At 37.5% G+C, this 17,355-nt stretch overlaps 1 long non-coding RNA gene across 1 annotated transcript; it reads right to left on the bottom strand.

Annotated features, from left to right (window-relative positions):
• Positions 1-3,577: 3,577 nt before the first annotated feature.
• LOC131311542 (uncharacterized) lies at positions 3,578-4,598 on the bottom strand. Its single transcript, XR_009195504.1, has 2 exons — positions 3,963-4,598; positions 3,578-3,862 (listed from the first exon to the last, which is right to left on the bottom strand). It is a non-coding gene; the product is annotated as an uncharacterized LOC131311542 (long non-coding RNA).
• Positions 4,599-17,355: the final 12,757 nt, after the last annotated feature.

Below are 17,355 nucleotides of genomic sequence, written 5' to 3' on the forward strand. Positions count from 1 at the left end.
TTACATATTCTTATGAATGTCTCTGACTCTGGTAAAAAATAATTTCGCAACTTCAAATGAAATATCACAAAACCAAAATAGTAGCAAGTGCTCAAGTCACTTATTTTCTTGTACGCAATTGTATAAAAAAAAGGACAACAAAATAAACAAGGTCCTGAGAGGCAGCACGAGTTATGTCAGCTTCTTAGTTGCAATTTCATTTGGTGGCTCTTGCAAGACTCTAATTTCTACAAGGCTTGGGCTCCGAGTTTAGGTAAGTTGTCAGCACATCCAGCAGCTTGTCTGAGTATGTCGGTGATGGACCTTTTGGTTCTTGCAGCTTCGGTTCACAGTCATATATCAAAGATCTATACTTCTGAGTTGCATGACCATCCTTCGTGATTGGCTTGAGACTGTATTGCTGAGTTTAACTCCTTTGAATCCTTTGTTCTCTGGTAGCTTTGGGCCTTGAAGAATGCTTCTAAGTTCAGCTTCAAAGCTTGTTACTTCCTCCAATTCCCTTTATAGGGTATAATCCACTTCGGCCTGTATCCCTCATGCCAGCAGCACCGAGACTGTTACGGCCTAACTTTTTTTTATTTATTTAATTAACGACGTAGTCATTTATTATATGTGTGTTATGGTTGGGTTCCAAATAACTATTTTGTGAGCGCTATGGGTATTGTTGTCATGATTGTAATCTTTGGAGTATGAGATTAATTTTGGGTAAAACAGTGGTACTTGATGGTAATTCTGTTAGTTCTGATTAGGTTGGATCTGATTATTAGTAGATGTATTTTTGCTAGTTACTTACCTAAACTCTAATTAATTAGTTAGCTATAATTTAGGGTGCAACGTGAGTAGTGGGTGGTTTTAAGAGTATCACTTAAAGCTATATGTTATACGCTGAGTAGGGTTCTACATTGGAGTTAACGTTCTGAGGAAAAAGAAAAGAAAAGAAAGAGCCGCACAGTTGAATCTAAGGAGATCTTCAGAGGTAATTGCTAAAGTCTTAATTTGTTTCTTTCTTTTCCGTTGGTCGGCACAGTCATGGAAAACTTGGGTTGGAGAGTACTCTACGTGGCTTTGTGGTGGCGCGTGGCAATCTAGTGTTGTGCGTGGGCATTTTGAAGTTGTTCTAAGTATTGAGGGGAGTTCTTAGTTTACTAATTTTGATACCAATTGCAATATTGATTTTGGAATAAATATTGGTTTTGGACTGATATGAGTACATGTTCTTTAGACATGATTTAATGGTGAACAAAGGTGAGTATTTTAAAGAGGTAACAAGTGTTGTCATGGTATTGTTCTTGGAAAACAAAGAAACCATGGAGTTTCCGTGGATGGATTTTGGTGGCTGTTGTGGGCATAGTAAATTAGGGTTTTTGGGTTGTTAATGGTCTAGTGATTTGGGTAATTAGACTAGGTTAGTTAAATAATCTCTCAGGTGGTCTTTCATTGCTATTGATATGCTGACCCAGTTAGTGATAATTATATTTCTATATGATTCTGTGTTCAGGTTAGGCTCGTTTTGCGTGGTTCGATTGCTTTAGCTTTGGACCCAGGTGAGTGGTTAAGCATGTTACGTACTTTCGAACATCCCTACGTCCCTTAAATTGTTGTTTTGGAAAATCTACTATTAAAAATTGGAAACACATAATTGTTTATATTTGATTATATTAAATTGGCTTGCGATATCTGTGAAACCATTTGTTGTTCGAATAATCTTTTGATGAGAACTTTGTGGATAGCGATGGGAACATATTTTGGAAGTGTAGGGAAATTAATCCTCTGTGTGCGGGTGACTCTGGCCATTAGGGAAGAAACCGGATTAGGCCGGCGACCCTAATGCTCAATGGTTGTTATTGACCGGATCGTTCTTTGGGAAAAGTTCCATGGGCTGCCTACTCATGGTGACTCTAAGATTCGATATTGGATCCAATTATGAGATATTTATTCATTGGCACTTGGTACTATTGATTTTGATTGTGGTTCCCCATTGTTGTTGGAGGTTGTATTGTGATCACCATTGAGACTTATTTCAGATGAATCGTTAAATGGATTAATTGATTATTTTGTTGTTCACTTGTATGCCAAATTTATATTGACATGGTAAATTATTTTGATCCCTGTTTTAGAAATTTATTCTAATATACATGCTTTGCCATTTATTGAGCTCGTCAGCTAACGGATTTATTCCAACTTCTTTTTCAGGCAAATTGGGGAGTTAGGAAAGGACTCTGGTGGCATATTGGAGATTTTCTTTTGTTGAACTCCTTAGGGTGTCTCATCCTTTTATTTTAATAATCGCTTCTGCATTTAAAACATTTGTCGGTTATTGAATTCTTTTTATTATTGGTGGATCACTTGGCATTATTTGGTTTGTGGGATGTTTGTGCCCCATGCTTTTGTCTGAACCTTTTTGGCTGATATTGTTTTGAATAAAATTTACTCAGCGATTCAAAGCTTTGGCATTGAATTTATTTTCTTTTTAGGCTACGTGTTCCATGGATTAGTCTCATGGTTCATAGCCGGTCACTTACCATTTTAGGGTGTGACAGAGACCTCCTTGAGGACTTCCATTAGTTTTAAGCTTCAGTTTTCTGCAGATGGATAACCTGATTTGATTAAAATGGCAGTCTCACATTGTTGAATACCAAAGTGTCACCGAGCACCTAAAGATAAGTAGCAATCTTATCATTTGATTGGTAGCTAGTGGCATGTGAATCATCAAGAGTATCATAGAGAGTCAACTGTACTAACTAATCCTTCCTTTGACATGCATACACTTTTTTTCCCAAGAAATTCAGCTCTTCTAAACTTCGTCTTCGATCCAACGCTTTATTTCTATAATGAAAATGTTGTCAACTCTAAAAATCTGAATGATTTGAGCCGCTCCAATGTCATTGAACACATAGATTGTGTTCATGCCATGGATTTATGAATGGAGTTATTAGTCAAAGAAACATGGTAAGGAAGCCAAGGAAAAAATTTTCGCTGCCTTCCTTACTCTCCGTAAAAGGCCACAAATTCATGATCAAAACACATCAAATGCGTAGACTTCCTTTTGATCTTCCCAAAATTTTCATACAATGCCTTAATACAACCAAAAGTAAATGTGTACACTTCCCTTTTTTTTTTTAGCTTGAGGTACATGCTCAGGCTATGCAAGTAGTATTGGATTGCGGACTAACCTACCCCATTCATATGTTGAGGTAGAAATTGCATTCTTCTTAATGCAACCAAAAGTAAATGTCAATTGTTGAGTACTTTGCAAAAAAAAAAAATTCAACGGAAAAAGCCTTTTATAGCTACAGCTTTGCTCCACATTTCAACATATTATCTTATAACCTATCTCCATTTGTCTTAATTAGTTCCGTGGTACCTATGAAACTTGAATTTACCCAACAAAAATATAGTATCTAGTACGGTAAAACTTAGAGAACAATGTTGCCTGTCCCATAGCGTAAAAGTTTTGGAGTGCTTTCCCCACTAAAGCTTCCTACCCTTTGGAATCCCTAAATATAGCATTATCTCCGCAGTGGGAATAACACCCAATTTCAGTGCTAGAGTAAAGTTACAGTGCAAGACAAGATTCTTCTTTCTTTTATCAAATGGCAAGAACGAAAATTCAGTGGAATTAACACCCATAAGTCCATATTCTACACTAAAACACAAGACATATGCATATGCATTTTATGTGACCAAGAAAGTTGCATTATTTAGAAAAGGGTTAACAAATTTACAGTATTTTTACGGAAGTTTGGGCCCCCAAGATATGATTTAGCTTGGAATAGATAATCTGCAGAGAAGGGATGGAGCGGATATGTTTTACGTTGGCATGATTGTTCCTTGCCAACGTTTCCATCCTCAAGCCAACCGCCTGCAATAAACAAAGCATACCAAACTTGATTTTGAAATGATAAGTTGAAGTGGAGTTGCAATTCACAAAATGGTTTATTATTGAAAGAAAATCAGAATACCTATTTGCTTTTCGTAGCCTGATGGATGTATTCCCCTTTCATAAGATCAAAGTGCCAAACTTCATTTTCTTTAAAAGAGAAACCATTCTCTCCCTTTCTTGTTTTCTTGTAACGTTAATATCCAATGCAAAGACGCCAAATACAGTAAGAGAAAATCTGCAAGGGCCACTCATATGTGGCATCACCTGTACTGAAACTTATACCAAGTAAATGAATCAAACAGTTGGTGTACGTGACTCCCATACCAATCTGTGTTTCAGGGATATTATTTTTGGGATGTCCGTTCCATTACAAAGGACAACAAATAATGGTTACAGAGGTGTGAACAATGGAGAAATTTTAACTTACTATGTCATGTTTGTCTATAGAAGTTTTCATCTACTTGTTGAACCCATCCATGGAGGACTCTTCTATACATGGAAATTGCGGAATATATAATCACCTTTTAGATACAGTTGTCATGTTTCGAATACATGTGTTATCTGTCTTGGGCGTCTCTTCGAATACTCAATCCGGGATGCTTTTGTAGTATCAATTTGCCAGAAAGCGGAGTTCAGTGGATTAGGAGATTGGACTGACTGAGGGATTTTGGTGTTAATGACGCAGCGTTTTTGGGAAGGCTATTTTTCCCCGTCCAAAGAGGTGTGTCCTTTGGAAGCCAGAGGAGGCCATTGTTGTTTTGTATCGTTTCATTGCAACTGTTGTATTGTGTTGGTTGGAAAGAGGTGTAGGATAAGACAGGTATTAGTTGCAAGTGTTTGGGACATTTATGGAAAACAAAATGTAGGAAACATCTTCGTACATTTAAAAAAGGTAGTATAGATTAATCAACAATTCTTCTTTAAAAATCTTTACACTTCAATCACAATCTTCTATTAAAACTTCGTTTTATCCAATATCTTGAAATTGTGTATTGTTCATGAAAACCGTATATTTTCTATGACAATTGTGTATTTTTCTATGAAAACTGTGTATTGTCTATGAGAATTGTGTATTTTTCTATGAGAACTGTGTATTGTCCATGAGAACTGTGTCTTTTCTATGAGAACTATGTATTTTTCATTTGAAATGGCTAGGAGAATTGTGTATTTTCTATGAGAACTTTGTATTTTTTTTATGAGAACTGTGTATATCCTAAGAGAACTATGTATTTTCTATGAGAATTTTGTATTTTTCTATGAGAATTGTGTATTGTCCATGAGAACTGTCTATGAGAACTGTGTATTTTTCTATGAGAGATGTGTATAATCTATGAGAACTGTTTATGAGAACTATGTATTTTTTTATGAGAACTGTATATTTTCTTTGAGAATCGTGTATTTTCTATTAGAAATATGTATTTTTCATTTTAAATGGCTATGAGAGCTGTGTATTTTTTATGAGTTCTCATAAAGACATTCTTATAGAAAATACACAGTTCTTATAGCCAAGGGTATTTTTGTCCAAAATAATATGAGTCAGTAATTGATTCTAAAAATATAAATTTTACTAAAAATGGACATGTACACAAAAAGTTAAAAAGGGCAAAATAGTAAAAATGCATGAAAAGTCAAGAAAAAGAACTGAAATAAAGAACGAATATTTTTGTTAGGACTAGTTGAAATCCGAGCCTAGAAAACAAGGCCGGCCTCTAAATTTCCCTTATTTCTACGTAATGTCACCTTATCAGAGTGCTTCCTTTGAGGCCCTCCCTAAAAAGGCCTAGATATCGTATGGGCCTTAAATCACAAAAGATAGGTTGTCATCAAGCCTAAAAAATAGGCTTAGCTACTAGTATATCTCAGATGTGAGGCTCTATCTATAGTAGTCGCATATAAAAAAGGGGAGTTGTCCCGCCTTAAGCCTAAGCATAGTAATTTTAAATACCCATTTATTGTCATCAAGCCTAAAAAATGGGCTTAGCGACTAGTATATCTCAGATGTGAGGCTCTATCTATAGTAGTCGCATATTAAAAAAGGGGAGTTGTACCTCCTCAAGCCTAAGCATAGTAATTTTCTGTACCATTTATTGTCATGAAGCCTAAAAAATAGGCTAAGCTTTTTTTTTGGTAACCAATAAAAATAAAAATAAAAAGGCTAAGCTACTAGTATATCTCAGATGTGAGGCTCTATCTATAGTAGTCGCATATCAAAAAAGGGGAGTTGTCCCACCTTAAGCCTAAGCATAGTAATTTTCAATACCCATTTATTGTCGATAGCTGCATAGTTTACAAATTTAAGGGGTAAAACGTACGACTAGTTGAGTCCAACTATAGCAGTAGCTATTAAACTCTTTGGGCTAATTCCGTACAAGGATATAGCCTTAGATCAAATTAAGTAGGTGGTTGTCCACTCCCGTTTCCTATTTCTATTTGTGGTGGAATCAGGATTTTGGGTCGAAGGGGGTTGACATTTAGTAGACATATTTTTTGCTAAATATAATGTATTGTATCATGGAGCTTTTTGCTTTCCAAGATAGTATATTTGTACTTGGAAACTATTTTCTAGCCCGGTGTAAGAGTATAGGTTTAGGCCTTTTTTTATTTGTTTTTTTTGTTATTTCTACATAATGTCACCGCATCAGAGTGCTTCCTTCAAGGCCATCCCTATCAAAGCCTAAATAGTAGATATCATCTAGGCCTTAGATCACAAAAGCTAGGTTTTCATCGAACCTAAAAAATAGGCTAAGCTACTAGTATATCTCAGATGTGAGACTCTATCTATAGTAGTAGCATATCAAAAGAGGAGAGTTGTCCCGCCTTAAGCCTAAACATAGTAATTTTCAAAGCCCACTATTTTTTATGAGAACTGTATATTTTCTTTGAGAATCGTGTATTTTCTATGAGAATTATATATTTTTCATTTGCAATGGCTATGAGAGCTGTGTATTTTTTATGAGTTCTCATAAAGACAATTCTTATAGAAAATACACAGTTCTTATAGCCAAGGGTATTTTTGTCCAAAATAATATGAGTCAGTAATTGATTCTAAAAATATAAATTTTAATAAAAATAGACATGTACACAAAAAGTTAAGAGGAAGGGCAAAATAGTAAAAATGCATGAAAAGTCAAGAAAAAGAACTGAAATAAAGAAGGAATATTTTTGTCAGGACTAGTTGAAATCCGAGCCTAGAAAACAGGACCGACCTCTAAATTTCCCTTATTTCTACGTAATGTCACATTATCAGAGTGCTTCCTTTGAGGCCCTCCCTAAAAAGGCCTAGATATCGTATGGGCCTTAAATCACAAAAGATAGGTTGTCATCAAGCCTAAAAAATAGGCTTAGCTACTAGTATATCTCAGATGTGAGGCTCTATCTATAGAAGTCGCATATAAAAAAAGGGAGTTGTCCCGCCTTAAGTCTAAGCATAGTAATTTTCAATACCCATTTATTGTCATCAAGCCTAAAAAATGGGCTTAGCGACTATTATATCTCAGATGTGAAACTCTATCTATAGTAGTCGCATATTAAAAAAGGGGAGTTGTACCTCCTCAAGCCTAAGCATAGTAATCTTCTATACCCATTTATTGTCATGAAGCATAAAAAATACGCTAAGTTTTTTTTTTTTTGGTAACCAATAAAAAAAAATAGGCTAAGCTACTAGTATATCTCAGATGTGAGACTCTATCTATAGTAGTAGCATATCAAAAAAAAAGGAGAGTTGTCCCGCCTTAAATCTAAACATAGTAATTTTCAAAGCCCATTTATTGTTGGTAGCTGCATAGTTTACAAATTTAAGGGGTAAAACGTACGACTAGGTGGGTCCTAATATAGCAGTAGCTATTAAAGTCGTTGGGCTGATTCCATATATTAGGATATGGCCTTAGATGAAATTAAGTAGGTGGTTGTCCACCCCCGTTTCCTATTTCTATTAACAGTGGAGCTAGGATTTTGCTTCGAAGGGGGTTGACACTTTTATTTTTTGTCTAACGATATATATTAGTGGGGTGTTAATATGTTAGTTAATGAGAGTTTAGAGGCTATCCATAACCCTATTCAGAGACTATCTATAGCCCTAAACTCCAATTCTGATTTCCGTGAGACTCAAACCTTAGTCGCCACTAGGAAACCAAGAGCTTCGGCAACACTCACATGCTTACCTTATATTTGCGCAAGAAATTTAAAAATGTGAATATAACTTAAACAACGGTTTTTATCATATCCAACAAAAGTAATTACGATTATAAGTAGCAAATAAACAAATATTATCAACAGTACTTGAAATTGGATATTACATCAACTATGTTGGGGGCCAACCTCGATTCATTCCCAACATAGTTTCGCTGCTGATTCCTGTCGGCAAAGGTAGATAAGTCTCTTGCATATGTAGCTAACATTAGGATGAGGTCTTAGCATCCCAGATTTAAATATGTTCCATGTTTAGTTTCGTACGATGATTGTATTCTATTTTTTGGTTTGGCTTGCTTACTCAAATACAGGTCAATGTGTGTAGCTTCAAATTAATGAGAAAATCTTCTTTACATAAGGTTCCGTAAAGAAGATTTACAGTGCTAAATTGTGTACGTTCAAAATTATTTTGGACGGTTCGGATTAAAAATCAATTGTGACTGGTAACAACTATTTTTTACTGGTCAAAATTGAAAACACATCTCAGCCATTGATTACGGGAATGAATGGGTGAGATTGAGCGAAACTGTGAATAAATACTTTGGAATTGCTGTTCCGACCCTAGCCCACATGGTAGGGCATGAGTGAAGTTCCTCCATAAATCCATGTTACTTTCTTCAAAAATCTAAACACTGTGCCAACAACCGAGTACCCATATGGTCCTGTGTAATCGTGTGGTCACAGTCACATTTTGATGATCTGAACATTTCATTGTAAAGTCCACGTAAACGATAATGTTAATTGAACGATCAATTAAATCGAAATAGATCGTCTAATATGGAGGTACATTTCTCTCAAGACACATAGTTTGTCTGGATGACTACAGATGCCCAATGAACCTAATTTGTTATAAACGTAATGGGTAGGTCGAGAACTTTAATTTAGAATAGACGTTTAGGATCATCAGAATGAAACGACCACGAGTTTCATTTCTAATCACGTGACGATTTAGGGGGAGGGGGGAACCACATAAGATCATGATTCATACTTAAAACATTTCGGATATAGGATCAAAGTGGGGAACAAAATCTGCATGTGATCCGCGACTATAATCCAAGGGAAAAATTTACAATATACACCTCTTAAAATGGTGTACTATATGTACATATTTTGTGGTTTATTCATAACATTTTACTATGTTTCGTAACTTTTGTTCTAAAATTCATAACTTTTCAGCAGTACGATTTGTAACATTTTCATTATGATTCATAATATTTTGGTGTATCTCGTAACCTTTATACGATTTGTAATTTTTTAGCAATACGATTCGTAACATTTTCTCTATAATCATAATATTTTGGGGGTGCATATGATACACACCCAAATAAAGGGTGTGTATTGTAGTCTTTCCATAATCCAAGAGGTGGCTAGTCAATGACCACTACAAAAAAAATTACATTGGGTGACGAATGAAAATCGTCACAAATTACATGTTTTTCGTCACAAATAATATAGGTGACGAAAAAAAATTTGTCGACTAAAGGTTGTCCAGGATTCCTACCTAGTGACGAAATCTATTTTTCGTCACCTATAGTGCCTTTTCATGACAAAATATTTTGTCACCAAAAAGTGAATAATTGGTGACGAAATTTTTTTCCTTGCTTATTGTGCTGTTTGACGATGAAAAAATTCGCCACCGATGGGTCACATCGGTGACAAAAAATTTCGTCACCAATATAAGAAATCGGTGACTAAATTTTTCGTTGCAAAAGACGTTTTCATATGGGAAAAAAATCATTCTTTCTTGCTCGTAGTAGGTTTCGAACCTGAGTCCCTTGAGTTTTTCGCATAAGCCCCGACCAACTGCACCACACACACTTTTCAATAAAATATTTGAAATATCTAATATATAACATATATGTTTAACATGAAAATATATTTCAAATGTAATTTTGAACCTTTAAACATTAAAATTAGCAATTTTGATAAACGTGAAAGTTGTAGGCAATTGAGTTCAGTGGCGTAGCCAGAAAACTATGTAAGTGGGGGCACCTTTTAAACACATTTCAACCATAAAATTTCGTTTTAAGCAATGTTAAAACATTTGTGCTAAGAATTGAAAAACCTAACATAATTTTTTAATATAGTAAAATACAAAGAATATAAAAACAATCGAACTACTTGAATTGTCTTAGCGGATCAAGTCTAAAAGCAATTCACTACACAATATTTAGCATTATTGCTCCCATTGTTAATAATTGCTAAAGTATAAAACATATAACCCATGGTTTAGGCATTTTTGAATTTTAGACGTTATGCATTAGAGAGTTCCAAATAGTAAGTGGTGGCTATTTTTCACATTAGACATCTCATTTCGCCGGTATAATGACAATGTTCAAATATGTGGAAAAGAAATTGAGAATGAAATGATATTCGACCAGAGAAAATACAATTATGAAATACAATTAACTAGAGAAAATACAAAATATACATTTTAAAATCTTAAATTAAAAAAAAATTGAGTGGGGGCGCGTGCCCCCGCTCGTCCTATTCTCCCTCTGCCACTGATTGAGTTATTATTCAAACCCAATTTGAATTATCTCAATTGGAGTTTTTAGTAAAGAGCTATGTCCGAAATTTAGTGACAAAGCGCAATTCATAAATTTCGTCACGAAAGTTACCCATTTAACGGTGAAATATATTTTTTGTCACTGAAAGCGTTAAAATGGTGACGAAATTATTTTTCGTCACCAAAGTTAAGCATTTGGTGACGAAAAAAATATTTCGTTACTAAATTGGTCTCATTTGGCGACGAAAAATAATTTCATCACCTTTTTTAAGATTTGGTGACGAAATACATTTTTCGTCGTTAAACAAGTATAATTGGTGATGAAATTATTTTGTCACAGAAGTTAAAACAGTGACAAAATTAAATTTCGTCGCCACTTTTTCGTCACCAATTTTCATTTTTCTTGTAGTGGACTCAATATTCATGAGAGGTGGAGGCCTAATTGTTTGGTTTGGAATCCCACGATTAACCTGTGTTTATAGGATCATTTTCTCAACATATGGAGTATAATCTCTAGGCCAGACTCCATGCAAACTTTGGATGAGAACAAGACAGCAACTAAGAAGGTTAACTTTGAGCTCAACTGGGTTTGCTAGTTCAACTCTCACTGCCAAGCAAAAAATACTTAGGGTCATTGGAAGTTCATCCGATCACCAACTTCATGGCCCAAAATTTTGTCAAGGTGTGCATAAATAAATTAGTACGGATACTCTATTAAAATACTTAGGGTCATTGGAAGTTCATCCGATCACCAACTTCATGGCCCAAAATTTTGTCAAGGTGTGCATAAATAAATTAGTACGGATACTCTATTGTAAAAAAAAAAAAAATTTCCGCTATGCGACACACACCAATGAGAACTGCTAACTGCATAGATTTTGTGTACCGATCACGGTGTGAGGTCCACTACGGGTCTCACACAAACAATCCGAGCCGTTCATTAAACATACATTATTTTTTTGAAGGTCCCCTGACAAAAATCAGCTCAATCTGATCCCTATGTCTGTGTTTAAAGTCTGTATATAGTTAGACTTTCTGCACACCAATATTGACATGGATATATATAATCTACTAGTGAAGAGGCCGGGCAAATGAATTTCTTTGCTAATAATTTTTTTTTTATAACCGGGTGTTTGTGTTAGTTTGCGCACACCCCTCGACTATTGCAAGAATTCTAAAGTTAACAATCAAACAAATTTCCATATGCCCCATGATGAATCAGTTTTGTCGTTAGCTCCGACCTGAACTTGCAAAACAAAACAGGAGCTCGTGCCCAGCAGTAGAATGTACCAAGGAGTCAATCCTTGGTAGGGAAAAGCTATCCTTTGGACATGCTTTATTGAGGTCGGTGAAGTCTACACACATCTTCCATTTGCCATTGGCTTTCTTCACCATAACTACGTTGGCTAGCCAATCGGGGTAGAGAACTTCGCGGATGGATTCCGCCTGTATGAGCTTGTCTACCTCATTGGCCGCAGCTTCATTTCATTCCGAAGCGAATGCCATTTTCTTCTGTTTTACTAGGCGCACTGTGGGGTCCACGTTCAGCTTATGGGATATGACCCTTGGGTCAATTCCAGGGATGTCCTCATGGGACCATGCGAAAACATCTTTGTTCTTTTTAGGAACTGCAGCAGCTCAGCTCATGCTTCTGGGCTCAATCTTGTGCCAATCCTTACTGTTTTACCCTTTTGTCTTGGCTCTAGGGGTTTTTCTATTAGCTCTTCCATAGGTTATCCATGCTAGAGCCTTTCTTCATCTCGTGTATCGAGACTTTCTATGCTCATTGTGGTGTTTGCTCCTCTAAGTGAGGTGACATAACACTCTCGTACTGCTTTTTGGTCTCCCCTTATGCAACCAATTCCTTCTGGTGTTGGAAACTTTATCATCAAGTGATAGGTGGAAATTATTGCCCCAATTTTATTCAAAGTTGTTCTACCCAGTATTGCATTGTATGCTGAGGGACAGTCGACTACTATGAAATTTATTATGCGTGTAATCTGACTTCTTTCTTACCCCATTGTGATTGGTAAGGCTACTTGACCGGCTGGATAAACGGGCGTACCTGCAAATCCAACTAGCAGTGATGTCATAGGCCTTAGCCTTTCTCGTCCAACCTTTAGTTGGTCATACGCGTGGAGGTAGAGGATGTCGGCTGAGCTTTCGCTGTCTATCAGCACTCTACATGTGAGGTAGTTCGCCACGACAATGGTTATAACCAGGGGGTCATCATGAGGGATCTAAACTCCCTTGATGTCTTCTTCAGAGAAAATAATGGATATTTCCTCCTTTTTCTGAAATTTGCTTGGACGGCCAACTGTGTTGACTTCCAAGTGTTCCTCTGCTCTTAGCTTCCTTAGGTGAGCTTTCCTGGCATTGCTAGACTCCCCACCTCTAGCAAATCCTCCATGGATGACCTTGATCTCTCCAATAGGACCTGATCGGGGCATTGTGCCATCTCTACCTTCCTTGCGTGTATCTTCCCTCCAGGATTGTTTCTGACACTTCTTCGTTACAAAACGTTGAAGTCTCCCTCTTTGGATCAGATCCTCGATCTGCTGCTTTAGGTCGATACAATCATCCGTGTTATGACCATGGTCCTTGTGGAATCTACAGTATTTGTCCTTAGCTCTCCTATTAGGATAAGTTCTCAACTTCCCGGGCCACTTGAGGTTCGGGTCATCTTGTAGGTTACTAAGGATTTGCTCTGCCATAGCTATGAGCGGGGTGAACTGCTTATACTTGCCTTGCGGAGGGCCTCCAGTTCCTCCCCGTTTTGGGGAAGATCTTGAGTCTACCTTTTTGTTCTTTGGTTTGCCTCCCGTCTTGCGGGTAGCCTCTCTTCTTTTCTTGTCTAGTGGTGGAAATTCACCAACCTGTGGCGGCCCTACTTGGGGATCAAAGCCATCACGTGAACGTCTTGCGTAGACAGCTTCCTCTGCATTCATGTGTTTCTGAGCTCTGAGCATAAGCTCTGCTAGAGTTTTGGGCGGCTCTTGCGATAAGAGGTACAGAAACTATCTTGAGTACAATCCAACTATATACGCAGTTATGCTCACACTATCGTTGGCTTCATCTATCTAAACCACCTCTTTGTTGAATCTAGTGGTGTACTCTCTTAATGACTCCCATCTTCCTTGTTTCACCGTCAGGAGGTGTGTTACTGGTTTGCCGTAGCGTTGGCCAGCAATGAAGTAGCTTACAAAGCTTGTACTAAGCTCTTTAAAATAACATATACTTTCGGGTGGGAGCTTATTAAACCAAGCTCGGGCACTTCCTTTGAGGGTAACAGGGAATGCCCGACACATTGCCTCGTCCGGTACTGCTTGCAGAGATGCATCAAAGATTTGTACGTTTCCAAATGATCCAATAGGTCCGTGGAGCCATTGAACGTTTCCAACTGGGGCATCTTAAACTTCCTTGGAATAGGCAGCCCCATGACTTCGGGCGTAAAAGGTGAATTCGTATTCTGCACCAACTCTTCTACCGTAGCAGGAGTTTGTGCTTTGATATAATTCATTAGCCCTTCAATCTGGTCTGGCATCTTAAACAATGCCTCTTGTTCATGGGGTGGATTTTCTGGGGGTGGTTTGCCATGTTTCTTGATTTTGGCTTTCCTTCTCACTGGATTCGCCTTCTTCCCTGTCATTCTCTTCTTCGTGTCGATTGTGTCGTATATTTAGGATGCTTGGCTCGGAGATTTGCTTTCGCAAATCTGCGTTTTCCTGCATCGCTGTTTGTTACCCATGGGTTAATATTTTTATTTGCTCCTGCATCTGAGCAAATGCTTCCGGGGTCATCTGATCACCTCCAGTTTTGTTTGCGGCGGCGACCTTAGCCGCTTATGCCGCCTTAACGGCCTTTTCGGCAGCGACAGCGGCCGTGGCAGCTTTTTTTGCCTTGGCTATCTCGGCGGCCTTGGCAGCAGCGGTGACCCTCGTAGCATCGTCAACACCCGGTTGTAGGGGGTCTGAAGCCATTTTTGTTCTACTTGATTAGGTCTCTACCATAGAAAACTGTTCACCGTAAGGAAAAAGTCGTTTTCCATAGACGACGCCAACTGATGAATCAGCTTTGTCGTTATCTCCGACCTAAACCTACAAAACAAAACAGGAGCTCGAGTCACGGGTGTGGTGGCATGCCAACCACCCTCTGATGCCTAAGTCAGTAGTGTATTTGTTATATGGTAAGAGAATTGAGATTCTCGATTATCGATTGCGTACCTTTTATTGGAGTTCTACTGTCATATTTATAGGCATTTTGATAGGAGGTTGAGTCCTTGTAGGACTATATCTCGTAGATTCTGGGTTACCTCTTTGAGGAATGTGGAGTCCTGCCTTAGCTAGGAATCCATGGGCGTCCTGCCTTAGCTCGGAATCTTTACCCGTCGTGATCATGTATATCATTGGCATTTTATGCTTATCCTACCGTCAGCATTCCTTTATCCCTTAGGATTCAGGTTTCTCAGCGTGGTATCTTTATTGGAATAAGTATATTCCATGGATAATATTATGGATATTATCCTCCTCGTTATAGCTAAGGGCCGGAGCTAGTCCTTGGACCTTTTGCCAGCTTCTTCTCAAGGACGGGGCTGGTGAGTCCTAACGTTGTTCCAAGTAAGTTCCTAGAGAGGTCCTGGTGAGGTTAGCTTATACTCCACAGGTCTATAGTTTTCGTAGTGCTGAGCTCCTCAGGTCTATCCTACTTATCACCCCAATATTTGGAATGTTTAGTCTTCATGGAGTTCGATCATATAACCAAAATGAGACAAGTTCTTTGATTGCTGTCACATGGTCACTAGGCCAAACTCCTTGAGATATTTTCAATAGACGCTTTCATACTTGCGCACATTCTTTTACTTGACTTGAGTCTTGCCTACTTGATTGAACCCCTCTATACATACCGATAGGAATCCCACCGATGGGGTACCGACGGGCTTGTGGGGCCCACTTTGAATCTTGCACGAATGATCCAAGCCATTCAATAATTTAAATAAAAAAAAATCCGAGTGGGCCTATGAAATTTCAGCTCAATCCGATATGTTTAGGTACTCAATCCAAATTATTACTATTTATTTAGATTTCAGGATCCCTGGATTGGACCTTGTAAGCCTGTCGATACCCCATCAGTAGGACTCTTGTCGGTCCCTTTAAGATTAGAGCATCCGCATCAAGCTTTTTAGATTTTGAACCAAATTACACCTTAAAAACTCACTTTATTATTTTAGCTACTCATTTTTAAAATGTCTACTGCATCAGACTCTCTATATTAAGGTTATCCCATTAAAAATATTTTTTGCTCTCACCCTTTTCTCAATTAAATATTTTCTATGAAGGGCCCTATTTGGGGCACAACAAATGAGCAACAAATTGATGATTTTTGCGGGACACATTACACGTCCAACAAAAGTTATTTAAATTGCAAGTCATTCTTAAAATGCTATTTTACAGGTTCCTGAAAAAAAATTAGTTCAACCTCATATCGGTAAAGGCTATTTCAGAACTCGTAGGGCGCCCTACGAATGCTGAAACAACTCTTGCCGATATCAGATTGAGCCAATTTATTTTCAGGAATCCATGGAAAAAAATATATTTTAAGAATGACTTTGCGGTTCGAATCATCTTTGTAGGATCTGTAATAAGCCTGGCAAAAATTAAAAAATTCAAGTTTTTCTTGCTCGTACCAAACCGGTCCTGTCTTTGAAGTTGTGGTAGCTCAAGATTTGAACAAAGCTTGAAATGAAAACATTAAATAAATGCTTAACCTTTGAACAGTTCCTCGTGGAAGAAGAAGAGGAACTGTAGCAGAAGAGGAACTGTAGCAATGTTAACTTGAAGCCAAGCAAAGGAGAGCTGATGAAGGGGCTTTTGGTGGGTTTGACTCTCTACTTTAGTCCAGAAGTTAATTTGTTGATAGAGATATGGATGCTCTAAATAGTATTTGATTCAACTTCTGCCTTAGGATATTTTTTAGTGCACAATTTGTATAATCTGAAGACCCGAATAGAGTTGTCTCTATCATAAAATTTATGTTTAGTAGTTAGTACCACCCATTGCAGAAAAAGAAGCAACAACAACAGGAAAAAACATACGACAAAGTCATGTGATACCAATTTTGTGGAAACCACCCTTTCATTTATCACAAACAAAAACGATAGGATATACATGAAGAAATAGAAAATCTAAGGCATGTCAAGTTTGTAAAAAAGAGATAATTTTTTGTTTTTTACAATAAAGTCGCGTGTATATATGAATTGTACCCTCATTGGTTCGGATTTCTGGCTATGCCACTGCTATCTCTCACACACACCCACACACCGATCACACAAACACAAACACAAACACAAACACACACACACACGCCGATCAAATAAGCTTTCAATCTCATCGATATTCAGCGATGTACTTCAAGAATCTCGCCAGCGACACTATTGAAGTCAAGATTTGCGTTCAACTTCCGTACATCATGCTCAGGTGGATGACAACGAATCTCTCTCCATATTACTTTCCTCCAAAATCTAAACACTGTGCCAACAACCGAGTAATGATCCTTCTGTAATCTGTGAAGAGAAACAATACGTATCAAATTGTGTCAAATTATAAAAGGGGATAAAATACAGAGGGGGATATGATATGAGGAGAGACTATTTTAGAAGGGATTAAAAGTTACTTGATTTGTTTAATTTTTGTAGGAGGGGGATATAAGAGGGGGGATAATGTAAAATTGTGTCACATTTCTATTTTACCCTTGTTTTGAGACCAGCAAAAGTCTCTCT

Source organism: Rhododendron vialii, chromosome 2a (genome assembly GCF_030253575.1).
Source record: "Rhododendron vialii isolate Sample 1 chromosome 2a, ASM3025357v1".
In the NCBI taxonomy this organism is placed as follows: domain Eukaryota; kingdom Viridiplantae; phylum Streptophyta; class Magnoliopsida; order Ericales; family Ericaceae; genus Rhododendron; species Rhododendron vialii.